At 44.0% G+C, this 25,162-nt stretch overlaps 1 protein-coding gene across 2 annotated transcripts in view; it reads right to left on the bottom strand.

The window, feature by feature from the left end:
* LOC124615686 (limbic system-associated membrane protein) overlaps window positions 1-25,162 on the bottom strand; it is a 948,770-nt gene that overhangs the window by 715,915 nt on the left and 207,693 nt on the right. The gene's annotated exons all lie outside the window — the stretch shown is intronic.

The following is a 25,162-nucleotide window of genomic DNA, read 5'->3' as shown; positions in this document are numbered from 1 at the left end:
GAAAATATGGTGTACAAAGATATTAAAAAGGGGGGAACTTTATGGAAGACAATAGACAAAAAGGGGGTGACTGTAAAATGGAGGTAAAAACCGTAAAAAGTAGCGCACACAAAAAACCGAGGTCATTCTGAGCTCTGTTTCTTTGTTTAGAACGTTTTGAAACTGGAACTTTATGTATAATCACCTTGTATATAAGCGGGACAAAGACTATTGAAGACTAATTCTAGCGACGATGCAGGTCACAAATAGGATTGTTGATATTTTGAAAAACATCGGGAATCCATGTATCGATATTTAGTAAGATACCGTTTTTGTCCTCGATATAGGTTGAAAAGTATAGGTATATCAATATATCGACAGAGGAAACGTCGACGTACCAGCCTATAAAAATATTGTCTGCTCATTGAAAATACAGTGCCAGTATTTAAGTATGGATTTATTATTAGATATTCTCTACATGAACAAGAGAGCAGCCTGCCTATCCACTTTCGAGCAAGAACTGAAAGGAAAACGGTGCACGTTCACGCTTGGCGGTAACCACTTTGCTGACAGTGGTAACTGCATATAAGTGGCACGACAAAAGGTATCCATCGTTCGGTCTCGTCACGTACAGGATTTGTCCGGAAAACTTCATGTCGACTTCCTGCTTTTTCCCTTTCTGCCAACGCCAGTGGCCTAGCAGCTGTAGTGTCACAATAGCGTGGGAAGATAAATCTTGCAGTTTATGATGGTAGCGCTGAGCACCGATTACGTCAGCATTTCCCCTCACACGTCTCCGCCCACCGCAAAGAACAACATTGTCATTTAGATGTTTGTTTATAATTTTCAGCAACGGTTTTTGAGGAATGCTGCTGTGAAGAAATAGCGTACTAGTTGCGTTAATTTTCTTTCATTACACCTCCCCACTCCCCCCCCCCCCCCCAAGTGTAATCGGACTTCTTCTTTGTGTCACCTATAATTGCTTCACACAAAGAGAAAGACTGGACGTGATGAAAGCTTCACACAGTGAAAGTAAAATTATGTTCCACTAAAATTTCAAAAGAATATTTTCAAATATTTACCGATAATTGCGAAAACAGTACAATATAAAATAAAAACATCGGCATCTAATATTTTCCGGAGAATATATAGATATATGTGTTTCAACAGCCCTAGACCCAAGTGAGGATATTGTCTGACATAAGAGGCTTTGACAAACAGCAGATTGTGACAGCCCGGAGACTACTGTCTTGAGTATCTGTCGAAAGTGGTTGAAGGGCAACAAAATCACAAGTAGGCTGGACGTTCACGCCTCATAAGAGAACGTAGTTCTGCCCGCTATGTGTAGGCGGCTTTGTGTGGCAGACATGACGACAGAGTTCAATTCTGGTGTACGCACAGGTGTTTCGGAACACACTGGAGAGTGCACATCGTAGAACATGGTGTTCTGCAGTGGACGACCTCAAGCGTTCCAGTGTTGACCCAATGTCATTGTCGATTACCACTGTAGTGGGAACATCGAGACCTGTGGATCAGTGAAAACTTGTTGCCGTCATCTAGGCTAATGGCTGCCGGAAATTTGCACAGCCCAGCGGACGAAGGCCGGCGAGGTGCGTACTTCGCTAAGGCCAGTCATTCTGCTAGGTTTTCTGGGGGCAGTGGTAGCCCCATCATCATCATCATCATCATCATCATCATACTTGTAGATTTCATGAACATTACCGCTGACTGCGAGCATGTCTTCATGCTTTATGTGTTTCCCGAGGGCGATGTTACCGCTAGCCAGATAACTGCTGGTATCACAAGACAAGAATCATCCTACTATGATTTGTAGACCACGACAGTTAACTTGCGTTGGTGTCTACGTCAAAAATTTCGCCACATATCAACGAGAGGGAACACAGTTTAGACATTATTACGCAGCAGCTCTACGCATGCACAAACCACCGCCCTCTAATTTACAGGAATTTTGCTATTTGTGATGGAGATGTAGTGCCACATATCTACGGAAAGCTGCAAGACTTCTTGAATCCATGCCAGGCAGAATCTCTGTACATGTGCATTCTTGTATACAGAAGTGTACATTCAAAGTGCGGTCAGCTGTTACCGTGGTATGATGTTCATTCAAAATATTCATAGATGATTACCTTAAAAAGATGGCTGGGGTTTCATTCCACATCTATGATCACATTTGACTGACCTAACAGTACTGTAGTAAATACTACCACAAAATCTGCATGACACCCTAATAGATCTTGACTGCGGAGCTGTAGAATTCAAGAAATTAAACTGTTCAGTATCAAAAAATGGTTCAAATGGCTCTGAGCACTATGGGACTCAACTGCTGAGGTCATTAGTCCCCTAGAACTTAGAACTAGTTAAACCTAACTAACCTAAGGACATCACACACATCCATGCCCGAGGCAGGATTCGAACCTGCGACCGTAGCGGTCTCGCGGCTCCAGACTGCAGCGCCAGAACCGCGCGGCCACTTCGGCCGGCTGTTCAGTATCAGCAAACGTTTCATTTTTACTCAGCTGCTACATGAATGGTCAGTCTAACCTCTTCAGATGGCAGTTAATTAATGTTTACAGCCGTCATGGCTACCACCAGCAATCATGCAATTTGTTCGATTTTTAATAGAGATTTGTATTCTAAATATGAGCTGTTTATCCAGTCACTTTCTTTTTCTCTAATTCTGCTTTAGAAAGTCCGAGCCCGTGGTGGATTTATTCATTCATTTATTCATTCATTCTTTCTGTGTGAATTATATTGTACAAAACAAAGAAGCTTCTATTACAAAATTACTACAAAAAGTCTTATCAGTATTATCATCTATTGAATTTTCTACAACTAGTGCTAGCGCTTACGCAACGAATACTTACATTATCCAGAATGAGATTTTCACTCTGCAGTGGAGTGTACGCTGATATGAAACTTCCTGGCAGATTAAAACTGTGTGCCGGACGGAGACTCGAACTCGAGACCTTTGCCTGGTACAACACTTGCCCACGAAAGGCAAAGGTCCCGAGTTCGAGTCTCGGTCCGGCACACAGTTTTAATCTGCCAGGTAGTTTCACTTACATTATCCTTTCCCAGGATATTCCAATGTAGGTTTTGTTGTCCCTGATGTTGGTTTGACTGACGAACACATAAAATTACTGTTACGGCCGAGAAAACTTAGTTTGTAGGAAGTGTTTTAAGAAACTGGAGGACATCTATAAAAAAGTGGAATACAGGACCCTGGATCTACCTACCATAATGTTAAAGTTTTTGGAGTCCTCATCGTGTTGTGACCACAGACACTGAAAGAATTCAGAGCTGCACTTCATATGAAAGTGTAACAGACATAGTCGTGTAGCTTCAATGAGAATAATAATTTTAGACGTAAGTTCTATGGAACCGCTTCTATTGCTTTGTCTGGCTGAATAAAAAAGAGAGGTCTAGTCCACTGCTGAACATGTAACTGATTACTTTCGGCATTACCTCGAATCCTACATCGGGATTGTATTAAATATTGTCTGATGATGGTCTACTGGCTGAAAGTGCTATCAACATTAATATTAAATAAACGTGATTGAAACTCATTTTTAAATGGGTATCCCTGGAAGAAAGTCTATGCATTACTTGAAAGACCATGTTAGATAAAGTTTCAGGTCCTGTGTTTGACGAATATAGTTCTGCAGCCACCTTCGTAAAATCTCTCGTAAGGATATGAAAAAATTATTGGAGAGATTAGGTAGTCACTTTTCCCCGTTCAGTGCCTTAATGTAATAGACAAAAAAATCGCTGACTGATACCGAGAGGTACCCTCTGCCATGCCGTGTCAGGTGGGATTTCCAGTTCACTGAGTGATTCAGCTGCCCCTTCATATCGTTTTTATGCAACATGCAGTGCTTTCAAAAACCGAGTGCTAGATTTTCTTATTCTCTCGCTCGCTGTTAATCCTTCAGCAAAAATGAACAAGATCTTTATGTAGTTAAATTCCATGCTGAGTATGTTTACACAGGTGGCCACAGTTTTTGAGCTGTTCAAGAAAAACGCGTTCGAAGGTCACTTTTGTACATTTTCCTTGAATATTTAGAAAACTACATCCTCTAGCGAAAACGTATTCCAGAACAAAATTGAGAATATATTAAATTTACTACAAAAGGCTTCCATTCATTATTTCTGCAAGAGTAATAGTTTGCACATAGCAATCGAGAGAAATAAAAATCTAGTGCATGGTAATTGAAGGCGTTGCAGGATGCTCGAAACCGAGTGGTAGGGGCAGATGAACCATCCTGTATATGAAAATGTAAGTTTGGATCTCTGACCCTGAAAGTACCTGATATAACAGAGGTTTCATGATATCAGTCTCTAATAATCTTCATGAATTTAATGAAAGACACCTTAAGCTGTACACATAAAACTTGTTTATTTCATCACAACGCAACCGCTTGCTCATTTTCAAATGCACTGCCTCACCACACTCTTTTTTGCATATTAATGTGAGACTTATAATCTTTTATTTTAGGAATGTTTGCGTTTACCCTATTCGTTACACATTTACTAACTGAGCGACACTTTGTTGCCTCTGGATCGCTCGGTGACTGATCTGGCAGGTCTACATCTACATATATACCCTGATAGCCACTGTATGGTACTTGGCGGAGGGTATCTTCTACTGCTAATAGTCGTTTCCTTTCCTGTTGCACTCGCGAATAAAGCGACGGAAAACCAACTGCGCCGGCCAGGTTTCTCACGCCGACCAACATCTGTGTTCCACGGCGTCCCCCGCGTCTTCACATGGCCCTTGCTCGCCCGCTGTGCGTGCAGAGATCGGATCGTTTGTTCTCCTGCTATCCGCTTGCGCCGTACAGGACCATTAATTGGTTATCGATCGCGAAAGAGGCCTGACTTCCCGCGCAGCGTACCTTTGAAACAGAGACAATCGCTGCACTGCACGTACGACAAAGCCGTTGCAACTTTTTTCATTACGAAATCGTGCGGACGTGTTACACAGGCAAACCGGAGGTTTAGCTCGAGGCGCTGTTTGTTAATCACCGTTTGCTTCTTATTTTTTTCTGTGCCCTACGCTTCTCTTTACTGCGATTCGCAGTTTGGCTGGTTACTCCACGTCATCTACTGGGGACGCAAATCCGAGTATTTTCAACGGTATTTTCTGTCCCGTTAAACTCAAAGGCAGAAACTGTCTTATTCTATTCAACGAACGGTGGCGACGGAGGCAGAACAGCGATTTCTTATCCTATACAACGTGACTAGCAACTTCCCATTGTTTTCCTTCTGCTTGTTAATGAATTGTCAATTGTTTTTCTGTACCTGCTGTCTGACTGTGATGAATGCTTGTGAATTAGTTCTTCTGGACGCTGTTATGCCCGAGGAAGCAACGCTAGGCAGAGACAATATGAAGCCTCTTCCACACACAGAAGATGACAGCCGCCCAAGATCGTAACATGGTCTGTCATTTCATGAGGCTTTGGATTCCATGCAGGAAACTTTGTGGAGACTCTGATGATTAAGAACACATTAGTTCTTTGGAAGGAAGCCTTTATAGTGGAGAAATGTAAAAAAAAGGCCAAGAAAATTTAAAATGGTGGAAAACATGGTTAAATAATGAAACCATTATTGCTTTTATGCGGCGATTCACTTAGAAGGTAAGATTATGTGATGGCGAACGATTACCGGTTCAAATGGCTCTGAGCAATATGGGACTTAACATCTGAGGTCATCAGTCCCGTAGAACATAGAACTACTTAAACCTAATTAACCTAAGGACATCACACACATCCATGCCAGAGGCAGGATTCGAACCTGCGACCGTAGCGGTCGTGCGGTTCCAGACTGTAGCGCCTAGAACAGCTCGGCCACTCTGGCCGGCAATGATTACCGATTTCCTTGTTCTTGATAGGGTGCTGCTGATGATGCCAGAGGTATCGATGAAGTGTGTGCTTAAGAGATAACTTCAAAAAACCGGATTACGGCAATGTTATGTAAGTTTGTTGGCAACTGTTTTATTGGACAAAGATGCTCGTCCATTCGTTATTAACGTCAGCGGGCTTCCTTCAATATTTCAGCATAGCTGACTAGACAGTAGCTTACTTATGTATTTACATTATGCAGTATGAGTGTGGATGATGTTATTAAATTGATGTGAATGGTATGAAGCTGATTATGGCGTTGACTATTTTACAGTGTAGTGGCGTAGAACTTTAGTGGTGTGGACTGCAGCCAAGAACTGTAACCAAGCCAGAGCTACAAGACAGCCACCTGTACAACGTTCCTGCCGGTGCAACAATTCAGCAGACATCTCCACACAGGTACCACTGTTCCCGCATGCAGGCGACCTACGAGTGGAAAGGCCTTCAGGAAGCTTCAGAAATTTCACCGACTGCACATGTGGATCCCAATCATCGACCTCTGTGTCAGAGTCTCAAAGCGACACAGAAACACTGCTCTTCCGTAAACGCATCTCTGAGCACTGGTATTTAAACCTCTAGGTCCAGTCCAATCATCATCTGCATAATTGGGCCATACTATGACGTACAGACTATACTTATGACACAGCTACGTTTGCCGCTCCCGGGACGTGAAGCAGCGACCAGCGTCTGACTACTTGAGCGCTGGCCGTCAGCCATCTGCCGCCTCCTGCATGGAATGGACCCCACAATGAGTTCCAGTCAGCTCCGCGACGACAACCGCCCGCCTCCGCTCTCCAACTCCCCCTCTCAAGCCTGCAGTTCACCTGGGTATTTCTGCTGGGCCTGCCTGGCTAACGCTGGCAACCGCATGACTTGTCGCTGCCCACCGTCTACTGTCTGCCTGCAGCAGATACACTGCTCTACATTGTTGTTTGATTATTATTGCAGAGTTTTAGCAACAGATTGGCTGCCTACATCGTCTGCACCATCTGCCACCGCCAACAGAGAACTGCTCGCCCACACCATCATGAAGCAACAGTCACTCACTTACTGCCATGTGGAGGTTCTGGGTTCGATTCTCGGTACTGCCAGTGGTTTTTCCGTGGTGGGAGGACTGGAACGGGGCTGGGCCCTATGATGACAACTGAGAAACTACCTGAATGAGAAGTAGCGACTCCAGTCCACAAAGTCGACAACAGCTGTGAAGTAATACGTTGAACCAGCGACACTCCATACCACATCCACTAACTGACGGCGAAAAGGGTGACACGGTGGTTGATCGGTTCGGACTCGCTCATCTGAGGCCTGAATGGCGGAGTTTTCCTTCTTTCTTCTTTATTTCAACAAAGTGCATACCTTCCTAGTGGAAACGAACTTATTTCAACGAAGGGCTATATTATATAGAAAGAAAGGATGCCATGCTCTGTCTTTCTACATTAGTAGAAATATGTAGGAACAGAATCGGTTACAAGTGTTGCTAATTACTAGGTCAATACCACCTATTTCCTTGCCGCTAAATCACTAACAACGAAGTTCTTGAGTGTGGGGTAGCAAATGGCCAATGATGTTTACGGCATTCAACACCCCATATGTTGTCTACCATGCAGCCACAATATTTTTTTAAGGGGTCGATACTGGAGGTATCCAGTGGTGAGCACAACATCATGCTACAGAGCATTGTTGAAATTCTTAGTCGACTAGTAACTCACAACAGAGCTGCTGTCTTAGTGGTGTTGATACAAAGCAGAACGCCGGCCGGTGTGGCCGTGCGGTTCTAGGCGCTACAGTCTGGAACGTGACCGCTATGGTCGCAGGTTCGAATCCTGCCTCGGGCATGGATGTGTGTGATGTCCTTAGGTTAGTTAGGTTTAATGAATAGTATGAGTAAGAAGACATAATCACTCTCATTTATTGTAGCTATGGTATCTATTAATTACAACATTGTTCATTAAAATTGCTAACGGCGTTGCCGCAGTGGTAACATCGGTTCCCGTCAGATAACCCAAGTTAAGCGCTGTCGGGCTGGGCTAGCACTTGGATAGGTGACCGTCCCGTCTGCCGAGCGCTGTTGGCAAGCGGGGTGCACTCAGCCCTTGTGAGACAAACTGAGGAGCTACTTGATTGCGAAGTAGCTGCTCCGGTCTAGTAAACTGACAAACGGCCGGGAGTGCGGTGTGCTGACCACATGCCCCTCCATATCCGCATCCAGTGACGCCTGTGATTGAGGATGACACGGTGGTCGGTCAGTACCGTTGGGCCTTCATGATATGTTCAGGAGGAGTTTAGTTTAGTTTTTGGTTCATTAAAATTAATCCACAAGTAACTGGGTGCAGTTTTCTCTGCCAGGCATCAGGAAAATACTTGCACTGATTTCCATGTGGCCTCCCCCCCCCCCCCCCCCCCACAAGTTCTGTAATGCTTGAAGGCAAATGACTAACACATTTTGGAAATATATACTTCGGTATTTTTGCATGTAACATGAATGTATAATTTCATTGATTTTTTTTCTACATATTTTTGGAAAAACTGAGTGTGCCTGACGTGACGGCGAGTCAATGAACACTCTCTCTAAACGCCGAAGTAAAGTTCTTTCCATCTTCCTTTAAGTGTAATCACTGTTAGCGTTGTATTATATCACAACGTGCTTTCGCGACGTCTCTTAATAGTCCCTGGTGGCAAGGAGCACCTCGAAATTCACTCGCTACAATTGTGCACCCGAAACGGCCACCACTCTTTTCGGCTAAAACAGTTCACGGCGGTCTTGGCGATGAAAGCTCAATGCAGAGAAAATTCCTCCCGGCTTAGAGGAAGTTTCTTTAAGAAGGTAAATTATTTTCCTCCGCAGCGTCGCAGATAAAAATAAACGATCCGAAGTTTTCTCATGGAGAAGGACGGACGGGTAGCCCGGGGCTGCAAGGATAGAGGTATGGGGTCTGGCGGAGGGAAGAGGGGAGGGCATAGAAACAAGAGGGACGCGACAGCGGTGGAGACGTAGGGGGGAAGGGAAGGGGCAGTGTTCTTGGAGTATTCGGGACCGGCGTCGACGTCAGAATCGGCGCCGCAGAAAGGGGATCTAGCGCCGGGATGCCGTTTGTTGAAAGGGAAACTGAGAATCAGAGCGAACAGAGATTCAGTACGGGAGAGAAATCTGGGAGCCACTGTATAAGCTCCTTAAACGAGAAGATGCCCCGAAATTAGCGGAGGCGGATGGTGGCACTATTCGATGACGCGTTGCATTTCGAGCGTCCTATACGAGGTTACGAGTGCAAATAACATAGGCAGCACAGATATCGAGTATTGTCTCACTTAACACTGTACTCAGTCTTTTTCTTGTCTGTGAATTCAATGGTTGCAGAAAATGATAATCCTCTGCTAGTAACGTTTTCTGTCGAACTAAAGTGTAGAAAGATAGAGTAAGTTCAAAGAGCCTTTATAACTATGTTTCTACATCTACATTAATACTCCGCGAGCCATCTGATTGTGTGTTGCGGAGGGCACTTCTAGTACTACTAACTGCTCGCCCCTTCCCTTTTCCATTCGCGAATGCGGCGTAGGAGGAACAACACACAAAAATCTGTATCACATTTCCTTCAGATTCTTCCTATGAATCACAGTCTGGCAGCTGCTCTTCTTACTGTTTGTTTTATGTGGTCATTTCACTGAAGGTCGTTCCGATACTTACTCCTAGATATGCTACCGTGGTTACTGTTTCCAGCAAATTGCCATCAGTTTTCTAGTTGTACAGTAGCGGATTTATTTTCCTATGTATGCGAAATGTGTTACGTTTATTTATGGTCAAGATCGGCTGCTAGCCCAGTACCATTCGTTAATCCTCTGTTGGCCCGTTTGCAGATCATTACTGCCTTCTGGCGTTGCTACTTTCTTATTGTTAGGGCATCATCTGCGAACAGCCTTAAAGAGCTGGCAAAAGTTCTTCTATTTCATTTATCTTCATTGTAACGACTGGCGATTTTGTTTAGTTAGCAGCGACGTGATGAGTTCTATCTGCAAGGAAGTCTTGAATCCAGTTGCACATCTGGACCAATAATCAATAAACTAATTTTTTTTTTCACTAAGCGGCAGTAAGGAACAGTGTCAAATGCTCCCTGAAGACGACGAACATGGCATCCATCTGGGCGCCGAGTCTATGCTATGGATCTGATCTAATCGAGGAAAAGAGCGAGCTGGGTTTTGCAAGATTTCTATTTGCGGAAGCTATTATGTTTTTATAGAGAAGATTTTAGTTCTTAGAAATGGTCATAACGTGCAGAAAACATCTTCCCTAATTTTACACAAGACTAACGTCAACGATACAAGCCTATAATTATGTGCTTCTGTCCTACGATCTTTCTTGAAAACGGAATGATCTGCTCTTGTGGCCAGTCGCTACGTACCTTCCGTTGCTCCGGCGACATACGATAATCTGCTGCTAGAACGGGAATAAGCTCTTCAGCATAATCTGTGTACAACCTTCCAGGTATCTCATCTGGTCCTGATGTTTTTCCACCGCTAAGCGATTAGAGTTGCTTTTCTATTCCATGATGGGTTATCTCAGTATGTGTCATTTCAACGTTCGTGCTATAATTGAAGGAAGGGACCTTACTACGATCATCCACAGTAAAATAATTTCGGAAGATCGAATTCAGCATTTCGATTTTCCTCTCATTTCCTTTTTCGGTTCCATTATGGTCACTCAGCTGAAGAGATGATTTCGAACCATAGACAGATTTTACGTTAGTCCAAAACCTCCTAGGGTTTCTTGTCAGATCGGTTGACAAAATTTAACTTCAGATTGATTGAACGCATCTCTCATTGCTCCTCTTACTCTCATTTTCGCTTCGTTCAGGTGTTGTTTGTCAGCTGGGTTTTGACTTCTTGGATTTGCGACGAATGTCTTCTTGTTTACGTGACAATTTTCTAAAACGGCTGTTGAACTACCATCGGTCTTTCCCATCCCTTAAGACGTTGCTCGTAAAATGCTTGTTTAAGAAATGGTGAACGCTACTTCAGAATTTTTTCCAATTCTGCTCCACACCTTCGTCCCCAGAAGTGAATATTTGCCGTTGATTACTCAGATATTCTACAATTTGAATCCTGTCACTCTGTTCGACAGACAGAGAAACAACTATTACTCACTTTTACAACAGCATGATCAGGAAAGTTAATCATGAAATTCTCCAAATTCTTTCTGAAGCGCTGCCACTACGGCCTCAGACGAAGTTGGTCTTTACCCAGATAAATTCACATTCAAATCAGTATCCTTTTAACCCTTTCTGTTTCCGACCTATGGGGACGAGCGTTTCCTGAGAATAATGTGACAGATCTTCGATTTCGCCAGGCAATTTACCTCTGTGAGACTTGAGTTTCTCCTGGCGTATACAACTTTCAAACAACTTCCGGGAATTCAACCAGGTAACACTTTCAGCGACCGCCGATATTTCGGCGGTAGAACACCACGCCATTTTCAAGGCAAACTGTCCGTTGCAGTTTGCCTTGAAAATGGCGGGGTGTTCTCCCGCCGAAATATCGGCGCACGCTGTAAGTATTACCTGGCTGAATTCCCGGAAGTTATTTGAAAATTTTCCTCTGATCTGAAGACGGGTTCCTCTGATGTAAAACATCACCATGTGCACACCATATATACTGTGCTACCCTAGTGGCCGATTCCTACGTGTAGTGCTCGCCTGACAATTGAAGGGGAGCCCTACAATTCTCCACTCGATAGTGGAGGTCGAGAATTATGTTGTATGAAGTAAGTTTAACGTAGACAAACAGGGTACGCATGTGTTTTGAAAAGGCGACCATCAGTTGCACAGGAAAGAACTATTGACAGTAATTAATTAAGTGAATGTATAAAATATCCATCGTCGGCAGAAACACTCGGAACATAGCCATACCAATAATTGAGATAAAAATGAATTTTCCCCAGATAGTGACTAAATCGTCTTCAATTTTATTAAAACATGACCTTTTTCAAGGCTCCTAGCCCCATATGCAAATAAATCGATGCGTGGTATGTTCATGTTAGGACCACAACTTGCAATTGTCAACTATCCCGAAGTAACGTGGACTGTTAAACCAGGCACCCACAGCACCCTCAGCGGCTGGCGCGTTAGACAGGACAGCAAATTAGACCATGAAAAATATAAAACCACCTGAGTTTACAATATGATAAGAGTCTCACTTACAAAAGTAACTTCATCCAGCTGACTCTAGTATATGAAGCAATTACAACTCGTACATTTCAAAACTAGGTGTGATGTCTTGACATAAAAATGTTTAGTTAAAACAAAGAACAGCATTGGTGCCCCCTAGGCACAATGGGTGTCAAAGAGAGTCTTCATTACTTGTGTGTTATAATATACCAAACACTACAGCATAAGTTCACAAACACAACACTGTTAGGACTGCAAATGATGAGTTATAGATGTGAAATCTTCAGGCTATTTGAAAACGAAAAACGAAAAAAGACAAATACAAAAAAAGTGAAGAAACATTTCCAGCGGAAGTGAGAGACAGCAATGTACAAAGTAGTAGAGATGAATCTCTGGGTCCCAAACGGTAAAATACTTCAGTTTAAACAGATTAACCATTGTAAAAACAGTAAACGCAACTGATTAATTCACAAAGGGATGTTAAATTATGTCGAGAGGAAGGAGAACACAGATCACACAGTACGATCCATGAAGAGTTAGCCATCTTATTATGTCAGTAACAAAGAAGTGCTATGTACCTGACATTGCATTCTGAAGTAGCAAGTCTTATTGTTAATGCTCATTCGAAGGAGCTGATTTTACTCTCTTTCGTGAGAAATGAGTTTCCTTACGAAAGAGTGTTTTCCTCTATACATTTATAAATGTATTATAGCAACATTGTGATGCCTTGCAGTGATTAGACATTGGTACAGTTTCCTATTACCTAGACACTGCTTTCATCACGACATGATTTTTTTTTTTTTTTTTTTTTTGTGCAGAGATATAACTGAAAGAAATGAAATGTTTCTTCGTATATACTCGAAAATAAGTTCTTTTATTCAGTCAGTGTTACAACGAAGCATTTTGTTTGTTATCCACTGTAATTTGTAAATCTTAAATCTGTCAATAAATATAATGCATTAGTTTAGATAGCTGAAATCTGTTTTAGATTATATACAAAAGGTTAAAGTGAATGACAAGCAAATAGCCTATATTGTTTCGAATCTCCTGCCAAGTTACATTATTAGATATCCGGCTGAGGGCAATAATTAACATGTTTCGCCTCCAGTGAGGTTTCCCAGCAACAGAATTCTCTAATCACAAATTTTTAATAGACGAATAAATATACGTGAAGTACAGAATAGGAATGATAAACCATACAGATGTGGACGCATGAGCATTAATTTGATAAATATAATAGGAAAACTGACAGCCAGATATTTGATCCACAGAACGCCAATACATAAACAAATGTTTGAAGATAAAAAGCAAGTTTTTTCAGTCATGAGCATTCTCGCTGGTTCGATGCAGCCCGCCGCCAATTCCTTTCCTGATCTAACTTCTTCATTCCAGAGCAGCATTTACACCTTGCGCCTCAAATTACTTGTTGGATCTATTACAATCTCAATCTCCCCCTGCAGTTTTTACCCTCTGGCGGTACGTCGTCAGTCTCGTAGATTCTGCACACCCACTTAAGTAATCGTTTGGTTGCCATTGCCAACGATATTAGAAATTTCGATGGAATGTTTATCTGCATTTTTGCTTTATTTTATTTCAAGTCTTCCAGAGTTCTTTTGAATTCTGGCTCTAATACTCGATCCCCACCTTCTTCCTTATCGACTCCAGTTTCTTCTCCTAAAAAAGTGTGTGAAATCTTATGGGACTTAACTCCGAAGGTCATCAGTCCCTAAGCTTACACACTACTTAACCTAAATTATCCTAAGGACAGACACACACCCATGCCCGAGGGAGGACTCGAACCTCCGCCGGGACCAGCCGCACATTTTCTTCTCCTGTCAAGTATATCAGACAAGTGCTCCCAATCATAGTGGCTTTCAATATATTCTTTCCAACTCTCCACTCTCGTCTCTGCGTTTAACAATGGAATTACCATTGCACTTCAATGTTGCCAACGTTGCCTTTAATTTCACCAAACGTTACTTTAATTTTTTTTCTGTATGCTGAGACAATCCCACCGAAAATCATATCACTTTCGACACCTTAAGATTCTTCCCACGACTATTTCACCTTGGCTGCCCTGCACCTACTGTTTATTTAATTTATAATTGATTTATATTGCTGTAATTCTGTCTTGTACTGAACGTTTCTGTACTTTCTACTTTCGTCGATTAGTTGATGTATTTTTTCCGCTACCAAGATTCCGTCGCATTTATCGTCCATTTACCTACGTTTGTGTGACCAGCATCTGCTATTTCCCTATGTCCACTCCCCTTCAACTGAACTGCATGCTCTATATTCTTTGTCGTAGTATCCACATCCTTCGCAACTTCAAACGTCTTTCATTTTTCCTCAGTTCTTCAGAATCACATTTTCTCTCACAATGATTCTCCCCGACGATTCTCTTGAATATTATACGACTTCTCTTTATTAATAAATTGCGATCTGAGTCTGTATCTGCAGATGGGTCGTCCTACAATCCAGTATCTGGCACCAAGGTAACTCATCTGGAATCTTCCCATTTCTTAGGATATTTTCCAAATTTACGTCCTCCTCTTGTGATTCCTGAACACAGTAATCCCTATTACCATCTCATATTTATTAGTCCTTCTCCTCTCTCATTTCTTCTGCCAAGCCAGTATTCTCCTGTAACCCTTTCTTCTATTCCTTCCCCTACAACCATGTTCCAATCCCCCATGATTATTAAATTTGCATCTCCCTTTACATACTTAATTACCCGTTCAGTATCCTTATACACTTACTCTATCCCTTTATCTTCGGCTTGTGACGTTAGCTCCTATAAAGTGAACTACCGTTGTCGCCATCTCTTTGCTGTCGAGTCCGACGAGAACAATCTACACTCCTGGAAATTGAAATAAGAACACCGTGAATTCATTGTCCCAGGAAGGGGAAACTTTATTGACACATTCCTGGGGTCAGATACATCACATGATCACACTGACAGAACCACAGGCACATAGACACAGGCAACAGAGCATGCACAATGTCGGCACTAGTACAGTGTATATCCACCTTTCGCAGCAATGCAGGCTGCTATTCTCCCATGGAGACGATCGTAGAGATGCTGGATGTAGTCCTGTGGAACGGCATGCCATGCCATTTCCACCTGGCGACTCAGTTGGACCAGCGTTCGTGCTGGACGCGCAGACCGCGTGAGACGACGCTTCATCCAGTCCCAAACATGCTCAATGGGGGACAGATCCGGAGATCTTGCTGGCCAGGGTAGTTGACTTACACCTTCTAGAGCACGTTGGGTGGCACGGGATACATGCGGACGTGCATTGTCCTGTTGGAACAGCAAGTTCCCTTGCTGGTCTAGGAATGGTAGAACGATGGGTCCGATGACGGTTTGGATGTACCGTGCACTATTCAGCGTCCCCTCGACGATCACCAGTGGTGTACGGCCAGTGTAGGAGATCGCTCCCCACACCATGATGCCGGGTGTTGGCCCTGTGTGCCTCGGTCGTATGCAGTCCTGATTGTGGCGCTCACCTGCACGGCGCCAAACACGCGTACGACCATCATTGGCACCAAGGCAGAAGCGACTCTCATCGCTGAAGACGACACGTCTCCATTCGTCCCTCCATTCACGCCTGTCGCGACACCACTGGAGGCGGGCTGCACGATGTTGGGGCGTGAGCGGAAGACAGCCGAACGGTGTGCGGGACCGTAGCCCAGCTTCATGGAGACGGTTGCGAATGGTCCTCGCCGATACCCCAGGAGCAACAGTGTCCCTAATTTGCTGGGAAGTGGCGGTGCGGTCCCCTACGGCACTGCGTAGGATCCTACGGTCTTGGCGTGCATCCGTGCGTCGCTGCGGTCCGGTCCCAGGTCGACGGGCACGTGCACCTTCCGCCGACCACTGGCGACAACATCGATGTACTGTGGAGACCTCACGCCCCACGTGTTGAGCAATTCGGCGGTACGTCCACCCGGCCTCCCGCATGCCCACTATACGCCCTCGCTCAAAGTCCGTCAACTGCACATACGGTTCACGTCCACGCTGTCGCGGCATGCTACCAGTGTTAAAGACTGCGATGGAGCTCCGTATGCCACGGCAAACTGGCTGACACTGACGGCGGCGGTGCACAAATGCTGCGCAGCTAGCGCCATTCGACGGCCAACACCGCGGTTCCTGGTGTGTCCGCTGTGCCGTGCGTGTGATCATTGCTTGTACAGCCCTCTCGCAGTGTCCGGAGCAAGTATGGTGGGTCTGACACACCGGTGTCAATGTGTTCTTTTTTCCATTTCCAGGAGTGTATATCATTGAACTGTTCGCAGTAGGTCACTCTCTGCCCTACTTTCATATTAATATCGAATCTTACTCCCACCACACAATTTTCTGCTGCTGTTGGTGCTACCCTAAATTCGTCCGACCAGACTGTCTGTTTCACTTCACTGCTTTTTTCAGATTGAGCTTTCGTATTTCCCATTTTTAGATTTTCTAGCTTTCCTACTACGTGCAAAGTTCTGACAATAATAATAATTGAAACCTGTGCTCAATGCATTCCGAGGGTGCAATCCTGAAGTCAGCTTGCAAGGTTTTGAATTAACTTTTAGGTAAAGAACTAAATATCTAGATTTGCACGACTTAGGTCAACACACAATTTCCATGATCCCTGGAGGATTAAATGTGCAGAGTGAGTCAAGTGTAATCATATTTGATATCAAAGCCACAGTTTGTATATAATACACAGGGTGTCTCGGAAGATACAGTACAACTTATAAACAGTTATAGCATCCAAACTAATTAATATATTGATACCACGTTTAGCTTATGTGACACACTATACCACAAAATTTTTACTCCAATCAGTTCCAAAATTTGCGCCTTTGGTGGTGCGCATAGCATCCAGTCTGCATTCAACCTCTATACATATTAGGCGCAAAATATCCACATGAGCTGTACCAAAGATAGCAACGATTCAGTTTTGTATATCATTGACGTGGTTGACAGGCGCTTGGTAGACTTTGTCCATTAAGTACTCCCATAGGAAAGCCAACCGAATACGTTCCGTCTGCTTCACTTATTCCATTCGTCCAGTGTGACGTTTCACATCAAGCCGTACTGTCTGCGTAACATTCCTATTTCACAGCCGTGTCGACGTCCTGAAGAGAGTTGCTTCCTACACCGTGTTTTAAATTTCTAAGACATTGTGTGTCAAATTTGTTCTGAATAAACCATTCCACACAACCTTCTCACTATGCTTCACTCACGATAGTTTGGAATACACACAAAAAAGCGTTTGTAGGCTTGCCTTTCACATAAGCCAAACAATGTGTGAATATCTTAATCAGTTTGAGTGCTGTAACACATTGGAGTTGTAGCGTTCCTTGTGAGACACCCTGTATTAAACAAACACTGTGACGTGTCAATAAATGAAACACTATTCACCGATATGTCAGTTTCCTGGCACTAGGATGTCCCACTTACAGAACAAAATTTGTTTGGAATTTTATATCCAAAAACGTCAGAGAGAATAATTAGTTCATCACAAGTATTGTTCGACTTCATATAACAACTTCTGCCTATTGTAGCAGTCGAAAAGAAATGAAAATTAAATACAGTAATTAGATCAGGGTAAATTACTAAATACAAGAAATAGATGTGAATGACTGTTCTACAAAGGCAACGGAACATGTGAAATTGCAGTAACGACTACAGTAGGAAAAACGGCAGTAACTGAAGCTTTATGTAATACATGGAATTACTGAAACAGAATGAAATTGAAAAGAAAAATGAAATCAGAAACAGGCAGAGGTTTTACACATACATACTACTAAAATTCAGCTGTAGTGAATGTACTAAACTTTCATTTCAAGAAATCTTTTAGAAGAAGGAGAAGTAAGTGTCTAGCACAAAGAACTGTAGAAGGTTGCATCATTTTCTGAGAACAGGAAGATAGTGTTTTTAGTGATTACGTTTTATGACAAAGTACGTAGATGTAAGATGATAATACGTAATTCTAAAAGCACAAAGCAATTTGACACAGATGAAAAGGAATCAAACGTAGTATTCTTTGCAGGTGTTAGTAAGAATGCTCAATTACTGAGGAAGAGTAGAGTAGCAGAGAGCAGAGAAATTTGGCGAAAACAGCGGTCGTAAAAACGCAACTTCGGATTTAATTTTTAGCGACAGCGAGGTTTTACTTTTATGTTCTTTAGTATGAACAACAAAATTTCCTCACGCAGCTTCTTGTTAAGACAACTCGTAAAAATATCCTGGAGATTGAAGATCGCTATACAACAACAGCCACAGTGTGTGCGGAGCATTATATCACCAGACAAATCTGTAAAACAGCTGTAAAAAAATAACAGAATTGCGGTGGTAAGCCTTACATTGTTTCAAACTACTGCGAATGTCACATGGGTAGATTAGAGGTGTGTGAATATGTGACCTCAATCCGAGCTCGAGAAAGCGAGGGCACGAATGAGAGACGTTCATTACGTAAACGTGTATTAGTACGGAAAGGGACAGGCAGCACGAAAAACGAGAGTGTGGTTAAAGAAGTTTTTTCTGCGACGCCCGCGGCCCGCAAAGAATATATTCCGTGGACGGAACAGCGGACGCCCTGCAACAGCCTTACGGATATTACAAGCCATTACCCGGCTAAAATATTATTTCATTACAAGCTTCTGCGCGGGCAGGAGGTTTTGTTTATCAGATCTCCCGAGGGAGGCCGTGGTCGAGCCACTGGGACCCGACAGTGGCAGCGTGCGGGCGAAGTGCCTGCTGCCTGCTGCTTGCTGCCAGCCCACAGGAGATGTGGTACTCGGGTTGCGCCTCTGGCTGCATACCCTCAAGGGGCAAGGCTTCACGAAAATACGCTTCTGTGTACTTCTTTTTTTGAAATGAAAAACATATTCTCCTTGGTTCTTTCTCGGTTTGTGAAATAAATGCTTAACACTATAGTCTCTATCGACCCCTTGTAAAACGTATGGTTCATCTCCCCGAATTAAGTTTATTCATTAAATGTTCTGCTTTTCGAATGGATCTTGACAATAGTTTATTCGATATAATATGGAGGCTGATCGTTTTATACTTTCGTCAAACTGAGAACAACTTAATCGGTGTCAGGAGAAAACAGTAACAATAGTTTCAGATTACTCTAACGTAGCTTTAAGAGATGGGTAAGTATTATTCACTATGTTTATTTCCTTCTAAAGCAGAGCTAAAATGTTAACTGTTCCCTCATTGCATTTTCATGTACGAAAATAAAGTGTTTCTTAGATGCAACATATTTGAAACACTGTATCTTTGTGATTACATTTCGCACAACTACGATATCTTTTCATTCTGATCACTTGTATTTTGAACAATATTTCCTTTCCTCCTGAAAGAGGAAATGCGTTTACAGTAAATCCAAAAACGTAGGAAGGAGAATGTGTTGAAAAGAGGACAAAAGAAGAGCATATTACTCAGTCACTACTACTACGACTACTATTAATATTATTACTGCTACTACTACTACTCGCCAAAAAACATAAAGCTATTTTTGTTGGCAGAAATGGCTGCTGACTAATATACATGGGAATAAGTGTGACAGATATGAAATGTTTTGAACGTAGGGGTTGTTTCAGAAAAAAAATTACCAACAAATTTAATACTTCGTAAAATATTATCTGTGTTACATTACGTTATTTTATCTAAATTATTGAGTTTTAGAATGTTCGTTAACATTTTTAGTCTCAATAACAAGCAACAATGGTAAACATTCAACAACCATATGGATTTTATACTACGAATACAAGTTTGTATTAGGCTAACAACAGTTTTGCAGTTGTGTCGTGTTAGCAAAATGTTATATCATACATGATACATAACCAGCAACAATACGTAAACATTATTCATAAATATACTAGCATCACTGGTGATACCAGAAAATGAACCGGTGTGTATTTAATTTACTATGTAAATGTGGCTTCATTTTCATGTCTTATGACGGCAAAGGAAGGTATGGTATGCGTTTGTAAAGTTTGTCGCGATAAGTGTTCAATAACTAGTCTTTCCCTTAAGGATGAGTTATAACCACAACTTATTTTTGTTTCAGCACTAAGCAATTAGAAATGTAAGCAACTCATGTAAATAGCCATAGATAGGAATGAACAAGAGAATGTAGGATATGTGGGCTTCCGAAAAGTGTTTGCTTGTTTGCTTCGGTGCTATATCGGTGCCTAATATAAAAAGGCTTTGTTTTTAGCTTAAGAAATAAATGGTTCAAATGGCTCTGAGCACTATGGGACTCAACTGCTGTGGTCATAAGTCCCCTAGAACTTAGAACTACTTAAACCTAACTAACCTAAGGACAGCACACAACACCCAGCCATCACGAAGCAGAGAAAATCTCTGACCCCGCCGGGAATCGAACTCGGGAACCCGGGCGTGGGAAGCGAGAACGCTACCGCACGACCACGAGATGCGGGCTTTTAGCTTAAGAGGACTGGATTGAAAAATCTGGACTCGTAAAAGCAGAAGTAGGGCTTAAATAATAAACTAATAATGTTAGTTGTAATATCACTCTCTACGCAGATCACGCTGTTTTCTGCAAACGAGAAACCATTTTCAAGTGAAAACTTAGTAATATCCAGTCAGCAGTTGATAAAATTTAGTGACTAACTATTACTAAAGAGAAATGTACACTAATGAACTAAAACATTATGAACACCGCTTAACAGCTTGTTTGTCGGTCTTTGGAAAGAAATACATGACTGATTCTGCGTATCAGGGATCCAACAGTTTGTTGGTAGTTCTGTGGAGGTATGTGGCATTAAATGTCTATGCATAGGTCATGTAATTCGCGTTAATAGCAAGACACTGATTTGTGTACGTGGTTATGGTGTCGGATAGCGACCCAGACGGATTCCATAGGATTTACAACAAGTGAATTTGGTCGCCTAGACATTAATGTGAGTTCCTTATAATGCTATTCGAACCACGGTAGCACGATTCTGTCTCCGAGACATGGACAATTATATTGCTGAAAGATGACATCGCCGTTGAAGAATACTTCAAGCATGAAGGGGTACAGGTGGTTCGCAGCTGTTAGCGTGTCTTCGATTGCTATCACAGGTCTCCCACGTAATAATACTGCTCCAAATAGCCTGCGTCTGCGGCGCGCTGTAGTTTTCGATCCGCCGTTCATCTCGATGACGATAATCGACCTAGTGCAGCAAAAATGTGATTCACCCGAAGAGCCGACACGTTCGTACAGATCGATGGTCGAATGCCGATGGCCTCGTGCCCACTGCAATCTGAATTGACGGTGTCGTTGTGTGAACATGTGAATACTTTGGGGAGATCTGCTGCAGATCTCCATGTTCAACATAGTAGGACGGAAGGTGTACTCCAAAACACGTGTGCGTGCACCATCATTGTGCTCATTCGGCACACTTTTCAGAGCCGACAAGCCTCCGAGTCCCACGTTGTACGAAGAGCCGTTGACATCCAACCATTTAGAGCCTAGTGGTAGTTTCACTGTTCTTCTACCTCTTTCCGTATACGTTCATGGCAGTAGCAAGTGAAAATTCGACCACATTCGCCGTTTTCCAGATACTCCTCAGGTTGTGGTAATAATAATCTGCCCTTTGCCGGATTCGCATATCACAGTGGATTTTCCCCCCTTTTCAACCCATGTTTTGCTAGGGTGATCCCTCGATCGTGTCTGCTCCGCCTACATACATCTATTACCGCGTCACGCTTCCACAACGACACCAGGTGGCATCCAACGTCGCGTTGGACAGTGATTATAATGTTTTAGCTCATCAGTGTAATATAGCACACTACATAACACGGAAAATTTTTATAAAATTCGTATGTACGATTAACAAGTCAAAAAACGGGGCAAACATTTCTAAAATGAGGATGATGAAATGGAAGCTACACGGCAGGATTCAAGGTATTTACCTCAGATATTTCCTGAAGTTAAGAGTATCATAATTCTGTTTCCGCACAGATGAATTATAAGGAAATCTTTACTAAACAAACTACACTTTTAACACCTATATCAATTACGGAGGTATCGTTATCAACTTACGTATACCGTTTTAGTACCTGAATAGTGTAACATCGCGTAGTCTCCTTCCGCCGCCGAGCAGTGTGTCAGCACTGCGCAAGTAGCAGCATTACTGCGTTTACTAGGCAATCTTGTATTTTAATAACCGTTTAAATTTTGTGTCGATTTGTTTGCGCTCTCTGTAGATTAGTTCAGACGTTCTTTGCGCAAAAGTTTTTAGCATGGATAGGGACTGCAACTGCTGTGTTCGGATGCAGGCTGAGTTGGCATCCCTTCGCTCCCAACTTCAGGCAGTGTTGGCTTCGGTCACACAGCTTGAGGCTGTTGCCAATGGGCATCACTGTAGGGGTCCGGATGGGGGTTTGTCGGGGACGGCCAGCTCGTCCCACGCATCCCCCGATCGGACTACGACTGTGGTTGCCCGGGATACTGCCCGCATTGAGGCTGATCCCTCACCTGTGGTAGAGTGGGAGGTCGTCTCAAGGTGTGGCAGGGGGCGAAAGACATTATGGAGGGCTGAACGGAAGGCCTCTCCAGTTTGTCTGACGAACTGGTTTCAGGCCTTGTCTCAGGCTGATACTGATCTTCGGCCTGGCATGGCTGCTTGTCCTGTTCCAGAGGTTGCCCCTTAGTCTGCAAGATCCGGGCGGTCGCAGAGAGTGGGCTTACTGGTAGTTGGGAGCTCCAACGTCAGGCGCGTAATGGGGCCCCTTAGGGATATGGCAGCAAGAGAGGGGAAGAAAACCAATGTGCACTCCGTGTGCATACCGGGGGGAGTCATTCCAGATGTGGAAAGGGTCCTTCCGGATGCCATGAAGGGTACAGGGTGCACCCATATGCAGGTGGTCGCTCATGTTGACACCAATGATGTGTGTCGCTATGGATCGGAGGAAATCCTCTCTGGCTTCCGGCGGCTATCTGATTTGGTGAAGACTGCCAGTCTCGCTAGCGGGAAGAAAGCAGAGCTCACCATCTGCAGCATCGTCGACAGGGCTGACTGCGGACCTTTGGTACAGAGCCGAGTCGAGGGTCTGAATCAGAGGCTGATACGGTTCTGCGACCGTGTGGGCTGCAGATTCCTCCACTTGCGCCATAGGGTGGTGGGGTTTCGGGTTCCGCTGGATAGGTCAGGAGTCCACCACACGCAACAAGAGGCTACACGGGTAGCAGGGGTTGTGTGGCGTGGGCTGGGCGGTTTTTTTAGGTCAGATGGCCTTGGGCAAGTACAGAAAGGGCAACAGCCTCAACGGGTGCGGGGCAAAGTCAGGACATGCGGGGACCAAGCAGCAATCGGTATTGTAATTGTAAACTGTCGAAGCTGCGTTGGTAAAGTACCGGTACTTCAAGTGCTGATAGAAAGCACCGAAGCTGAAATAGTTATAGGTACAGAAAGCTGGCTGAAGCCAGAGATAAATTCTGCCGAAATTTTTACAAAGGTACAGACGGTGTTTAGAAAGGATAGATTGCATGCAACCGGTGGTGGAGTGTTCGTCGCTGTTAGTAGTAGTTTATCCTGTAGTGAAGTAGAAGTGGATAGTTCCTGTGAATTATTATGGGTGGAGGTTACACCCTACAACCGAGCTAGGTTAATAATTTGCTCCTTTTACCGACCTCCCGACTCAGCAGTATTAGTGGCAGAACAACTGAGAGAAAATTTGGAATACATTTCACATAAATTTTCTCAGCATGTTATAGTATTAGGCGGAGATTTCAATTTACCAGATATAGACTGGGACACTCAGATGTTTAGGACGGGTGGTAGGGACAGAGCATCGAGTGACATTATACTGAGTGCACTATCCGAAAATTACCTCGAGCAATTAAACGGAGAACCGACTCGTGGAGATAACATCTTGGACCTATTGATAACAAACAGACCCGAACTTTTCGACTCTGTATGTGCAGAACAGGGAATCAGTGATCATAAGGCCGTTGCAGCATCCCTGAATATACACTCCTGGAAATTGAAATAAGAACACCGTGAATTCATTGTCCCAGGAAGGGGAAACTTTATTGACACATTCATGGGGTCAGATACATCACATGATCACACTGACAGAACCACAGGCACATAGACACAGGCAACAGAGCATGCACAATGTCGGCACTAGTACAGTGTATATCCACCTTTCGCAGCAATGCAGGCTGCTATTCTCCCATGGAGACGATCGTAGAGATGCTGGAAGTAGTCCTGTGGAACGGCTTGCCATGCCATTTCCACCTGGCGCCTCAGTTGGATCAGCGTTCGTGCTGGACGTGTAGACCGCGTGAGACGACGCTTCATCCAGTCCCAAACATGCTCAATGGGGGACAGATCCGGAGATCTTGCTGGCCAGGGTAGTTGACTTACACCTTCTAGAGCACGTTGGGTGGCACGGGATACATGCGGACGTGCATTGTCCTGTTGGAACAGCAAGTTCCCTTGCCGGTCTAGGAATGGTAGAACGATGGGTTCGATGACGGTTTGGATGTACCGTGCACTATTCAGTGTCCCCTCGACGATCACCAGTGGTGTACGGCCAGTGTAGGAGATCGCTCCCCACACCATGATGCCGGGTGTTGGCCCTGTGTGCCTCGGTCGTATGCAGTCCTGATTGTGGCGCTCACCTGCACGGCGCCAAACACGCATACGACCATCATTGGCAACAAGGCAGAAGCGACTGTCATCGCTGAAGACGACACGTCTCCATTCGTCCCTCCATTCACGCCTGTCGCGACACCACTGGAGGCGGGCTGCACGATGTTGGGGCGTGAGCGGAAGACGGCCTAACGGTGTGCGGGACCGTAGCCCAGCTTCATGGAGACGGTTGCGAATGGTCCTCGCCGATACCCCAGGAGCAACAGTGTCCCTAATTTGCTGGGAAGTGGCGGTGCGGTCCCCTACGGCACTGCGTAGGATCCTACGGTCTTGGCGTGCATCCGTGCGTCGCTGCGGTCCGGTCCCAGGTCGACGGGCACGTGCACCTTCCGCCGACCACTGGCGACAACATCTATGTACTGTGGAGTCCTCACGCCCCACGTGTCGAGCAATTCGGCGGTACGTCCACCCGGCCTCCCGCATGCCCACTATACGCCC

The sequence above is a fragment of the Schistocerca americana genome, chromosome 5, assembly GCF_021461395.2.
Source record: "Schistocerca americana isolate TAMUIC-IGC-003095 chromosome 5, iqSchAmer2.1, whole genome shotgun sequence".
NCBI lineage: Eukaryota > Metazoa > Arthropoda > Insecta > Orthoptera > Acrididae > Schistocerca > Schistocerca americana.
This window is presented reverse-complemented; position numbering and strand designations above follow the sequence as displayed.